Genomic DNA, 13928 nt, shown 5'->3' on the forward strand with positions numbered 1-13928 from the left:
GTGACACATATTTGATAAGTTATGTACAAATATTTGTACATGTAAAATATCATCAAGAGTGAAAAATGTGCGATATATTATAATCTAAATTTAAGAATTTATTTTTGTATTGATTTATAAAAATGAATTTCTCACGATGTCTGCAAAACGATGCAGTATTATATGCATATATACATATATGTGTACACATGCACAAAGTCAAAGTAGAAACCTGTTTATATAATTTTAACGTCTAATTATATTTAATATTTAATATTTATAAGTCATATTATATATTTGCGTCGATTTGTATTTTTTTCTTTTCCAATATTTTATCTTTTGTTTAAATTTCAGAGACATTACAAGAGACATTTAATAACAATTCTTATAATAAATAAAAATTAATGAAGGAAATATGAAAGAAAGATATTGCTGAAATTTTCATATAATTAAGTGAATTATAAACATTTAAACAAATATCTTCTAATAATAATAAAGTCACCGTTTTATATATAGGTGAGAAATGATGAAAGAAAATAAAGATCAAGAATGAACAGAAAGATAATGAAATGAGAGAATAGAGAAGAGAGAGAAAAAAAGGAGTCTCTTGTATCTCTGGCATAAATGAAAGAACAGTCGGGAGAGCATCGTCGAGGTTGGACGATGAAAAATAGGGAACAGGAGCGGACGGTGGAGCAATGGTTGGATCATTTTTTGTCCTCTATTTCTCACTCTATTTTCTTTCTTTTTCCTCTCCTGTCGTTGGGTTAGTCTTTACTGATGATGAACGATCTTATTTTGCGTACAGCGCTATCATTTATATTAAGATATAAAATTCGGTTGCCAGACCAGCAAAAGTGACGACGGTTCTCGTGAAAAAACTTCTTGTTTAGATTTCAGAATATTTTAAAAAGTTGAAATTGACTTTGCGAAAAACTTTTTTTTCGAAGTTTTTTAATTATTTGTGTCTTTGATTGGCTTTCCAAGAAGCATACGAAATTTTTTAGAGGAATATTTCGTAAAGTATATTATGGTCTTTTTTATTTTTATTTTTAAAATTTTTTTTTACATTTCAAATAACTTGCTTTCTTAATTCAAAGAAAATTTTTGATGAATTTTCTCTACAAGGATTTCCTTACAAATCATTTCTTTATTTGAAAAATGTAATATAATTTTTAGAAAAATTAAAATAATATCACATTGCATTATTTGGCTTGTATTGTTTAAAAAACGATATTTTTATCGATATAAAATCTGATGCTATTACTAGACGTTCATTTCCTAAGACTTCCATCTTCACGCGTACAAGATGCGATAGGATGCGTTACGGTTCGTCGTACCGACGAGATCCAACGATGCGTGATAAGCACGCGTCTCCCTCCGACAGCTTACAGTGTTTATGCTAATAGTAATGTTCTTATCATAAGCTTTTATCTTTTGATAAGGGAGAGATCCATCCCGTCAGCAAGCAAAATTTGCATGCATGTATTTATCATAACATAGTCGCGTTAATAATTCTTCAATTACATAATTTTATAATATTCTAGATTATACACATAGATACTTTTATATGTCATTTTAAATTAATGCATTGTAGTTTAAAATATATTTCAATTGTATTGTTTTGCATATTAAATCTAAATAATTTTATTTAGAATTTGCTAAATAAAATTATTAATTTTTTAAATTAAAAGTAATTACAAAATTCTTTTTTTTAATAGTATTATTTTTTGAAAGAATTTTTACATAAGATATTTTCAGTATTAATAGGTAGAATAATAACAAATTATTTCGATTTTTTGATTAGACAATTTTGACATTAAGCTGACGATGAGACATTTTAAAGGTAGCGTTTATTTAATTTATCTAATTTTACTGTAGATGATAAAGATATTAAATTCATAAAATTTTTATTAAGATCATAAATTTTTTACTAGATTGTCATAAGATTATTTTGTATTTATCACTACTATCTTGTAGAATTTTATATGACGCTGTTTGTTACTTATGATATTCCGATATTTAAAAAAAAATGAAAATGCAATTTTGAGATGAGGATTTTTATATTTTAATCCCATGAAGTTCATTTAGACAATGTTTACAATGTAAAAAATATTATAGATGATGTGGGCGATATATTTCAGAAATAATTTTGAACTTAATTAATATAATTATATATTTTTTTAAAAAGCAGATTTAATATATTGAATATACCTAATGATTTTTCTTTTCATTCGAGAAAAGATAAGAGAATGTCTTTTGAGAAATCTTTTTGTAATAAATATTTTGTGAATTTACTAGATACTTTAAGAGAAACATATTTATTTTTTTTATATTAGTCTTTAATTATTTTAATTATTTAAAAATATTCAGATATCTATCTTGGCCAATATACATAGAACTTTTTTTCTGTCCAGTGTAAAAAGAAAGAGAGAGAGAAATGGAGAAAAAAAGAGATTAAAATAAATTTTTATTAAAAGGAATTTTCTTGTGAAATTTCAAAAAGATCACTAGGGCGAGAAAACTCGTTAGAAATGAATTGTGTTTACACCTTTCCGGTTTACACCTCTCGCTGATATCACCGGTATTGCTATCATGTGTCCACTCTATCTTTCTCATCAATTCTTGTGTTACAGAAACGTCTGTCATGAACGACATATAAAACGTAACAATCAAAGATAACAGTGATACTATATTATTGTCAGGCAATAATAAAATCAAATAAAAACGCGAAGCAATAATAAAAGTAATTGGAAAGACAATATGTGCACACGCGTGATAGAAAAATGAAAAAAGCTAAAAATTCAATACATTTATTGATACAATTTATTTACATATATATAATTTTTTCCAATGTAAACGCGAATAATTATCTGATAATATTTCGAATGGCATATTAAAACAAATTTACTTTTCTTATTATTCTTTTATTAACATTAAAAACTATAAGTTTTTAATAAATATATATAAACAATACAAAAGTACATAATTAAAAAAATATATATTTTGTTATAATATTATAAATGAATTGATTAATAACATTAATGAGAGAGAGAGAGGGAGAAAATAAATATAAAATTAAATAATATTCAATAATTACAAATATATTAGTACTATTATTTATTTATATACATTTGTAATTTTCAATTTTTTTATATCTTTTTTTTGAAAATTTCTTATATGTGTTACAGGTTTGTTATCATGCTGTTTTAATTAATATTTGATATTTTTATTTTCCGAATAATAATCGTTGATCACAAATGTAGAACAATACGCAAATAAAATGTATAAAAATTTTTTGGATATTTTAAAGGAAAAATTATACGCTAAAAATATCAAGAGCGGGCGCCGAATTGAATTTTCTGTGGAGATAGTGCCATTATTAATTTAGAGGATCAAAGGCGATGTCACACAATAGCTAATTAGTCCTGCACGACACGGCAGCAGACACAGAATATGTAGAAGTATAAGCCAATGTATCCCTATATGAAAGGCTTCCGCGAAAATTCAATTACAGATTGGTGTGTCACCAACCCTGACAACCAAAAACTTAATAATAATTGGAGAATAGTATGTCCCCGAAATTTCAAAGCTTTTCAGATTCTATTTATCATTATAAAATATTATAAAGTTATCAGTAAAGAAACGAAAAAGTAATTTTTTTGTAGAAGTCATAGTTTTTTATAGAGTCATATATGTATAATTTAATTTAAAACGACTATATAAAAAAAATCAGGAGTTTTACATTAATTTTACTTTATCTAATCTCAATAATTCCAATATTGAATAAAATTATATCAAATTATGTATTGTAATTATATGAAAAGAAAAAGTATGTCCATTACATTGTACACCAAATACAAAAACTATGAAATTATATGCCGTTAAGATACATTTTTGACAAGTTAATGCCAATATTTCCTAGACTGAAAAAAAAGAGATTGGTTACAATTGATTATAATAACTCAAACTTGTGATAAATGTTATCCACTGCTGTGATGAAATAGTTTCAATTAAACGTAAAGGTGATTAAGACAAAATAATTTAATTAATTTTAACATTTAGTGGACTCAACGTAAAATGTTTCTAACTTAATAGTTATAATTTTTTGAAAATGTTTATAACTATTAATAAATATTTTGTTATTATTATTATACTTGATGATAAAAATTAAATATTTCATAAAATGCATTTCTAAATGCATCTCATAGGTTTTTTCATACCCAGAATTTTTTTTCAGTGTAGATCGCTGTTATTATGTTACGTGTAAACTATGTGTAGACTATATGTGGAGCGAAAAGAAAAGTTTTCGATACGCGAACATTGTTTTTATCTAGAATGACGTCACAGTCATTGCAGCAAAAGCAGAAAAATCTATCGTCATGGTGAAATAATCACGAATTTGTTCTCGGTGTCTCCATCCTTCTTTCTCTCAATTCGGTCATGTCGCTCTATCGGAAATTACAAGGTAGCAGCCCGTCGATTCCTTCCATTTCCGGTCGAGATGTGGCGCACCGTGTCGGGGAAAATTCGCTTCGAGGTGTTCACGGATAAATTGTGCAAAAGTGAAGAGCGCGATAACAAAGTGATCGTTCTGTTTCGATGAGAAAACTCATCCATACGACTTGCTTTTTTTAATTTTATCTTTTATTTTTCTTTTTGTACAAAGAGAATAGCTATTCAATTGAAACTGCAGAATAGTTTTAACGTTTCAATGCTTTTGAAGTCTCAAGCTAAATGTTGGGTGTAATTAAATTGTTTCATTATATTTAATAAGAAGATAGATCAAGAATTGCTTTTTAAAATAAAAACTATTTTAAAATTGTCTTTTTAAAAGTTTTTAAATAAATATCTTAAATATCTTAAAATATCTTAAAATATTACTTTTTTTGTAATATCGAAGTTTGGTACTAATACATTTGATACATGTTTAAGTGCTTTTTAGAATACGATAATATTATTAATGTACGTAATTATTCTTTAAAAAGCATAATCTTTATTTATTTAATTCATTTTCATTATAACTAATATGTCTTTTATAAAATTATTATTATTTTCATTATATTCTTTCATGTAATCCCTTCATGATTTTATAAATCGTTTATATACTTAAAAGTTTAAAAGTTTAAATACTATAAGTAAACTGTCAATATATTAATTAAGTAACTAAGTTAGTAATTGAGTCATTAGTAATATAGTAATTATGTTAAATTAAATTAGTAATTTAGTAATGTAGTAATTAAGTAATTAAGAAATACATTACCAGAAAAAATTATGATCGGATAATTATGAAAAATGTTAAATAGGTTGTAAAATAATCTAAGATATAATTATAATTATGAATTATAACTTATAAAGATTATAACTTTGGAAAATGAATGAGAATATTATTATATATTGAATTGATATATAATAATATTCTCATTCATTTATCATATATCATATGAAAATATTATTATATATCGAATTGATATATATCATATGTGTGTTCATAAACTATTAAGTAGTTTTATAAATTTTGACATGAGTAAGAATGCAGTGAAATATTTTATCAATTTAATGTATACAATGCAGTTTGATCACGTTTTATTGTTTAACTTTTCGCTTTTATCAAATGCAGACTAAAACTGACGTAGTCGTTGTCAGCCGTCACATTTATATATATTGAATTGATATATAATAATATTCTCATTCATTTATCATATATCATATGAAAATATTATTATATATCGAATTGATATATATCATATGTGTGTTCATAAACTATTAAGTAGTTTTATAAATTTTGACATGAGTAAGAATGCAGTGAAATATTTTATCAATTTAATTTGTATACAATGCAGTTTGATCACGTTTTATTGTTTAACTTTTCGCTTTTATCAAATGCAGACTAAAACTGACATAGTTGTTGTCAGCCGTCACATTTTGCTCTAATTGTAGATGAATTAATGTCGCTGAATGAGTGAACCGTTGATTGGTATGCTCAGTACATATCTGGCTTAATATCGTAACGACGACTGTCGGCATATAGCCAACATGGCACAAAGCCACGTGGGTGGAGAGGAAAATTGATTCGGTAAATATAATTAGAGCGTAAATTGGCGGCTCTCTTCTATGTTGAAAACTTAATTAAAATAAATTTGAACGTGAACGAGATTTTGTCTCATTTTTAAACTTGCACACGACTGACGAGCTTGTGAAACGTATCAACGTGTATATTCCTCCCCTAGGGAGCCTTTTTATTTTGCTTATTTATCCAGTTGTTTTATTTTTTACATATTTGGCCAAATATATTGCTGGTACATTTAAAAAAATTATGATATTTTTAAATCATGCACTCTTTCATATATGCATGTATGATTAATTTTTGATATACAAATATAGAATATATATAACAACAATATTATCACAAATATGATAAAATATTGTTTATTATTAAGTAATATATATCATCAATTAAAATAGCAAATAAAATGCCATATTGGCTATATGCTTATAATCTATAATATTGTTATATCACGAGTTACACAAAATTTTACTTTTATTTTTTACTTCAATATTCAATCTAATATCTATTTTGACACTTTAAGTAACTAAATCACTCTTTAAGTAACTAAATCACTCTATTTTGAAATTACTTAAATTCTAAATTATTGCTAAAATTTTCTTTTAAATTTCTAAACTTTAGATATATAGTATCTCAACTAGACAATAATGAGTAGATTATTGTCTAGTTGAGATACAAATTAAAAATCTAATATCATACAATTCTTATATAAATAAGATCTATTAAAATACTCCGGAATTTATAAATGTGAAAAAATAGAGATTGAAAATTGAAGGAGCAAAATTTTGATTTGGGACAAAAATTTTCATAGTAGCATTGGATACATACGTGAAGACAATGTATTATTCTGCGAGTTCAAACATGTCCGATTTCTTTTACGAATTTATAGTATTCGCGAAACGAACGGAGATCTACTGTCGGTTCATATTAAATTCTCTTCCGTGTCGTTTGTTTGCCAGGAAAAAGTTGGATCGTGTCGACCGACTGTTGCAATGTAGTCGTGAATGCCGAGATGGGTTTTAAGGGTCACTCTGACGTCATAGGGTAGATCAGGAAAGGAGGGTGAAAGGATGAATAAATTACGAAGTCGCTGACATACTGCTAGTGATAGGAATGGGCGAATGACAGCTCGAACTATTTTTAAATGCATAGGTAGGTTGTTTAAATACGTTCGTTTATCTTGTTCTTTTTATACATTCCGTTTAAATGTCACTATATCTATTTAATAAATTTAATTGTCATTAATCTACGTTTTATACGTTTATACATATATACACCGAAAAAAAGGACATTCTTGTTTTGAAAATATATTTAATTTTAACATGGAAATCTTGAAATGAGATTATATATTGCGTTAATTAAAGAAAAATATAATTGCTTGAATAATTACTTACTTGAATGAAGCCATTTTATATAGTTTAATCAATAAAAATGTATTCTTATGATTTAAGATTTAACTTTCTTGAATGGAAAAGAAACAAAGTTAGATAGAAAATAACATTTTTAAAGCAAAGATTATAATTTTTTTTAAGTAGAATTAAATAATTATATATTCTTAAGATGACAATTACAATATTTAAATAAGACTATAATATTATTAAAATTTAAACTTATTAAATTCTTCTAAGAAGATTATAAATTGTTGCGTATATACGAAGCAATGAACGCATTAGTTTAAGTATATAAGTTTTGACACTTATTTTTTTTCTGTGTATATATCATTTTTTTCATATCTTCATGTTAATAAATAAAAGTTCATAAGAAATTCAGCTACCCTCTAAATCATATAAAGCAAGTTTTGTAAATTAAATTGCTGTATTAAAAGTATTTCTAAATATATATAATGTATATATATATATATTTTTATTTTTAATAAAGCAAACTTAATTTGCAAAATTTGCATTATATAATTTAGAGTGCAACTAAATTTTTTATGTACTTTAATCTGTTGACATGAAAATACAAAAGCTATTCGCATTTGCTATATATACATAGCGTATGGCGCCAGAAACGTGCGACTTTGTGGCGCCATTCTTGTTTTCCTGCAATGTTTATCCAATAGCTTTGCCCTCGTCTTATATCTATACGGATATTTTACGAATCATTTCTTTTAAAAACGTGGTTGCAATGGAAATTGTAATATTATATTTTCAAATATAGAGCAATCTTCATATATGAAGAAAATATTTATTTATTTATGCGAACTATATGTTTTATAATATTTTTTATATGTAAATTGATGTTTAAAAAAATTAATTTTCTTATATACAGCATACAACAAACAAAATAATTGTTAGCTTAGATGATTACTTCATAATGTTGAATTGTGTATGAGCCTTATTTCTTGACATCAGATTATTTATATCGTTGATTTCTGACTTTCACGTTTCCTAGATAAATAGCTTAAAGTTTATTTTAACGTACATCGTAGACATTTCCTAACCATTGCGTTAAATCACGAGTAATATAGTTGTTGTGACTTACTAGCAAGAAGCATTACAGACATTCTGTGTACTGAAATATAGTTTCTTGCAATGTCATATGTAATCCTGCATCATGCTTCTTAAATGTGATTTGTTTGCGCAAATTTCTATCATCGATCATGAGATGTGCTACTTTTCCATTCATTCGCATAAAGTCCTGTCTTCTTGAAGATTTCAAAAAATTATGAGTGAACTCGAGAGGAAAGGAAGATAAATAAGAAGGAAAAGTGAGAAAGAGAGAAAGAGAGAGGAAGAGAGAGAAGGGGAAGGAGCTTTTCTGCATGCAAACTTTCTTCATCTCGTCGTTGGCATAATAATTTTCTCATATTCATATTCATAAGTACTGCATGCATATTCACAATAAATTTCCCAGCAGAATCGCTGTACTGGAAAGTGTAAATTATTTTGTAGCAAATTGAAAGCTGTCTGCGTAGATGTTCATGTTATAGACACGGCGTCGCCGGAGCGCCACATTTCTCATTCCTATACGAATGATTTAAGTTAGTCTGATGAGAAATTATCAATTCCAGCTTTTCGCATGTGATTGAATCGCGTTGCAAGCAACATGAAAGTACGAAGTGTTAAAATGGAACTTAGAATCAAGCTAATTATGTTTGCTTTGATACTTGATTTAGTTTAATGTATAGTTGCAAGAAAAGAAAAAAAGGATAGAAGAAAAGATGGAATAGACAAAATATTTTAATTATGTGATATTAAAAATGTCCTAATAATTTTGAATATTAGAGTGTATAAAATGTGTTAAATGTCACAAAAAATTTACTTACAAGGAATTGTTACTTTTATAAGTCTTAAAAATTGAAAAGGGAAAGGAGAAAGATAATTCTTGTCATTAATCGATTTTTGGAACAGGCTTTTGATGTTTGTTTTACATAGTACACATTCGTTCTATTTTGAAAACTAACGATAAATTTTGTTACACGCTAAGCGATATGAATCTTTTGGAAATCTCTGTTTTACGTGTATATATCGTTGAATCTTGCCAACATATGATATTAAAGCAGATCTCTTTGTGAAAGACTATCTACGTTAAAATAATTTAATTCCTAACTTATCGGACGATTTTCTCTAAATAATTCGATTTTTCGTTTAACAGCCAGTGATCGATCTTATCTTATTGAAAGAATTAGTTTAATTTGTATATTATATTTACAAGTTTAAAAAACTAACTTTTTTATATAGTAATTATACAAAATATTGTATTTATGATAATTTTATCACTGTAAATTCTTCATAATTATTTCTTTAAATTTTATGAAGATATGCTTTACGATATAAAAATATTTATGAAACATTTGCAATTTTACTTTAATCTTTTTTGTCTCTTTCAATTTTTATTTTTTATTTCGCAAATAATAATATAATATATGATATAAAGTACAAAATTTATGCACATTATACAAATTATTTTATTTAGTTGTTTTACTGTTGTTAAATTACATTTTGAAGGTAAACATATATAAAACATATATAAATGTGTTCTCTTTGAAAGAGATTCATGATTGCTCAAAAACATGTACTGTCTGTGGAAAATACATTTTCAGTCGAAATTGCAAGTAGTTTTACGATAAGTCCCCGGGAGTCAATAAATCGGGGCCCCTTTCCATCTACGATGACCTATGCTCGGATGCATCGTTCGTCTTTCTTCCGTCCTTCTCTCTTCTCGACGATAGTGCTGTCATCGTTTGTCTTTGTCGTTTCCGCTGACCAGGCTACCACCACTCACTTGCTCGCCTCTGTCGAAGTTAACCCTTCTCTCTCCCCTGTAGGACGGACTGGATCGGAGAATCGAATCCAGCATTTGTTTCTTGCTGTACAGAGCTGCCGGAGAGTGCAAAATTTTCCAAGATAGTACGCGTGAATGCAAGAGAGAAGGAATAATGCAGTAAGTAGAGACAGATCGAACAAAGACCTAAATGGAGGGAGTAACACGATACGAATCGAAGAGAGAGAAGAGAGAGACAACGAGACTACAGAATCATATAAGTGAAACAGAATGAATGAGACGACTGAGACACAGTTGATCGCGAGAACAGGGAAAGTATCGGTTCGTTCATAGATGAAGGGCGAAGAAAAATAATAGGAGAGAAAAGACTGCATTGGAGAAAGAATACATTAGTTCGAAATGCAAAAGGGAGGAATGCATAGAAGGAAATAGGGAAGCAGATCGACGTCAGAGCGACGAAGATAGCTGAAGAACGAAGGGTCAAGTGAGATGGAAAATAAGGGAGAAACTACGTGAAAGGCAGGCTGAGTCGGATGAACGAAGAACGCGCTTCGGCGAGTGCGAGAAGGATAAAAAAGTTCGAGAAGTTAAGGGAGAACTCGGGATTGAAAGAAAAAAAGAGAGAAACGGAAGGAGAGAAGAGGACCGAGACAGAGCTTCGCAGATAAAAGAGAGGGTGCGCTTTCCCGCGAAGGGTGAGAGAGGAAAAAGGCCAGGGTGGGAGAGCTAGCTACCACTGCACAGCTACACCCACGGCGACGATCGAGGCGGACCTCAGTCGTCCGCGCACCCTCGAACAGCGAGGTGGTCGTGCTCGGTGGTGAATAGTATTCATCTCGTAGCTCTTTTGCCGCTGCCAGCACCAAGTGGTGCAAGCCACGTCTACTCCGCTTGTTTCAGCTGACCTCCGATCTGTGCGACGTTTCCCGCCGACGTCACAGCTGTGCGGGCATTCGACCTTTGGCGACTGATAAAGGGTAAGTAAAGCCGTTCAGCCAGAAACCCCAAAAGGGATCAATCGAGATGCCGTTCTTTTGAGACTCATTCGCATTCAACAGCAAAGTTCAATCAAGTATTCAATTTTCGTATGCTTGATTGAAAGCGGTTTTTTAATTAGGCTGCGGACAATGATAACATCGAATGAGTCTTGCTAGGAAAATAATGCATAATAGCTTTAGGTTAATCTAAAGAAGATAAATATGGAATTTTTCAAAATAAGAATTAAATATCTCTAAATATATTTCTCTAAATATATTTTATAAAATTAGTAATCAAGTTTTTTATACAATTTAATTATTAATCCAAAAAATAAGCTTTAGAATATTTTTCTTACAACGTTTATCACATATTAATATGTGTCTACACATATTAATATGTGATAACGATGTAAGAAAAATGTTATGATTTTATATGAAAGTATTTTAAACGTTTTTTTTTTAAATATAAAAAAGTATATACAGATACAATTATCTTGAGAAATCACACCTGAAGTATCCATTCATAGCTCATGAATGTCATGAACCAATCGATGCCGAGACTCTACATTAAAACAGAGGCATTTATTGGCGAATTTCTCTGTCGTTAAGGGAATTAAGTATAAATTCACTATTGATTCATTATTTGTTCATTAAATTTGACAATCAAGGAACTTCGATAAATTGTTAAACGTCAATGAGATACATTCGAAACGAACAAATTTATTGGAATATAGTTCAGACTACATGATGAAGATTGTCGTTTGATTAAGAACTTATTATGTTTTAATTGTTAAAATAACACGAACGGACAATTAATGAGATTTGAGTGATGTCATTTTTGTTAAACACAATCAAATTAATCTATTATAGTTTAATAAGGCTCATCGGTTGGGAATCGATTTGACTAATTAGCATGGGTCGCACGTTTCGCTCGATCTTGAGATGACATGACTGCATATAAATATAATCATTAAATTCAATAATATAATATTGAATATAATACTAAATTACTTATTGATTGATACAATTTATAATATTATAAATTAATTTTTCTAATTATTTAACTTTAAAAAAATGTACTTAAAAATCTGTAGTAATTATTTAAAGAGAGATTAGTTATATATATAACTTTAGTTATATAAAAAGTTATATAACTATATGCCAAGCTTTCTCCTGAACTTATGGAATAATTTTTTTGTTAAATGCATAAATGTATGTAATTATACGTCTTAAAGTTTTCTGTAAATTTATTATAAGGATAATATACATATACCTTTGACAAAAGTTTTTTATCAAAAAGTTAATAGCGTCTACTTGTGCCTTTGAAAGCCGGCTCAAAATATGAATTCAAGATTGAAAGTACACAATAGCCGGCGATAAAGTATCCCGTACTACTTGTCTGAAAATGAAGTTGCGACGAACGTGGCTCGCGTTTCGACGTGGAATTGATGTGTAGCACGTTTGTGAAGCTCACATGAGAGAGATCCTGAACGTGTTTGCCTTGCTCGCGGAAGCAGAAAGCGAGGTTAAACAGGCAATGTTTTTTTCTCCTTTCTTCCTCGATTTCCTTGCTATAGCTATTCGTGGTAATCGATACTCGATCGACGAAACTTAACTCGCATTGCGTTCGATTGTTCGCTAATGAAAGACCCATCATTTAAAGTTTGTAAGGATCGAAATTATATGATATAATGATATCTAATATAATAGATTTTTTAAAAAATTGATAATTATTATTTAAAGTAAATATTTCTCAAATTTTTACATTCGCGGAATCTCATGAGTCGTGAAATATTTATAATATAATATATAACAACACGATACTTAAGAAACGAGCGATTAAGAGCCACCGCGGATGGTAGTGTGTAAATATTTCTCAAAGATTAATTGTTTGCGAAAATTTAAACGTGCACAAGGCATATACATATATTTTACTTGGTGTATTTACCATATAAGATAGATTTTTATTTTTGAGAATTCTATAAACCCTCCCATGAGATGTCCATAATGGCTTTTAATCGCTCGTTTCTTGAGTATCGTGTTGTTAAATACATAAAGAGCTTAATTCTTTATCAAATCATTTATTCATCATTTCATTTATTTAATATAATATAATTTTGTTAATGGAGAGTATATTATTTGTAATTAATAATATATATTTTTGTATCACGTTTCTATCGATGGTTTTTCAGAAATCTTGTAACATGATTACATTTTACAATTACATATTGCAGTAATATCGCAGTTGCGTGTCACTTCCATTAACACCAATGATGCTGCTTTTTTAATCGATACGTCGTATCGCGCTGCGTCGTTGGGGTCATACCAAAGGGACATCGGTCCCTGTGCGTACAAGGTTCTCTATTACAGCAAAATGGGAATAATAGGGGAACATGCAGATATTGAAAATAATTTATTGCGCGCTTGTTTATCCGTTGCTACTGTAAATTGGATACGCGTTCATCGGGAATAGTACATGGTCTGTCTGTTGACGTGTCGTCGTCATGAGATTACACATATTATTGATGCATCAACAATAAGACAGAGAGAAAGAGATAAAGAGAATGTATGTGTGTGTATTTGTTTTGCAGAATAAAGCTGCTTCGTAATTTAATATTTCAACATATTTTTCGACAAAAGAAGTTTTTTTTTTATGTATGTCTCTTACTTTATTCAAA

General features: G+C 28.5%; 1 protein-coding gene across 1 annotated transcript in view; it reads left to right on the forward strand.

Annotated features, from left to right (window-relative positions):
* The first annotated feature begins 10425 nt into the window (after positions 1 to 10425).
* The window catches only part of LOC105257226, a 110284-nt gene continuing 106781 nt past the window's right edge, over positions 10426 to 13928 (forward strand). Inside the window, exon 1 of the mRNA XM_011267692.3 lies at positions 10426 to 11250. The gene's annotated coding sequence lies outside the window, so the exon portion shown is untranslated. The remainder of the gene's footprint in view (positions 11251 to 13928) is intronic.

This window comes from Camponotus floridanus, unplaced genomic scaffold (genome assembly GCF_003227725.1).
Source record: "Camponotus floridanus strain SB8 unplaced genomic scaffold, Cflo_v7.5 scaffold11, whole genome shotgun sequence".
Taxonomy (NCBI): domain Eukaryota; kingdom Metazoa; phylum Arthropoda; class Insecta; order Hymenoptera; family Formicidae; genus Camponotus; species Camponotus floridanus.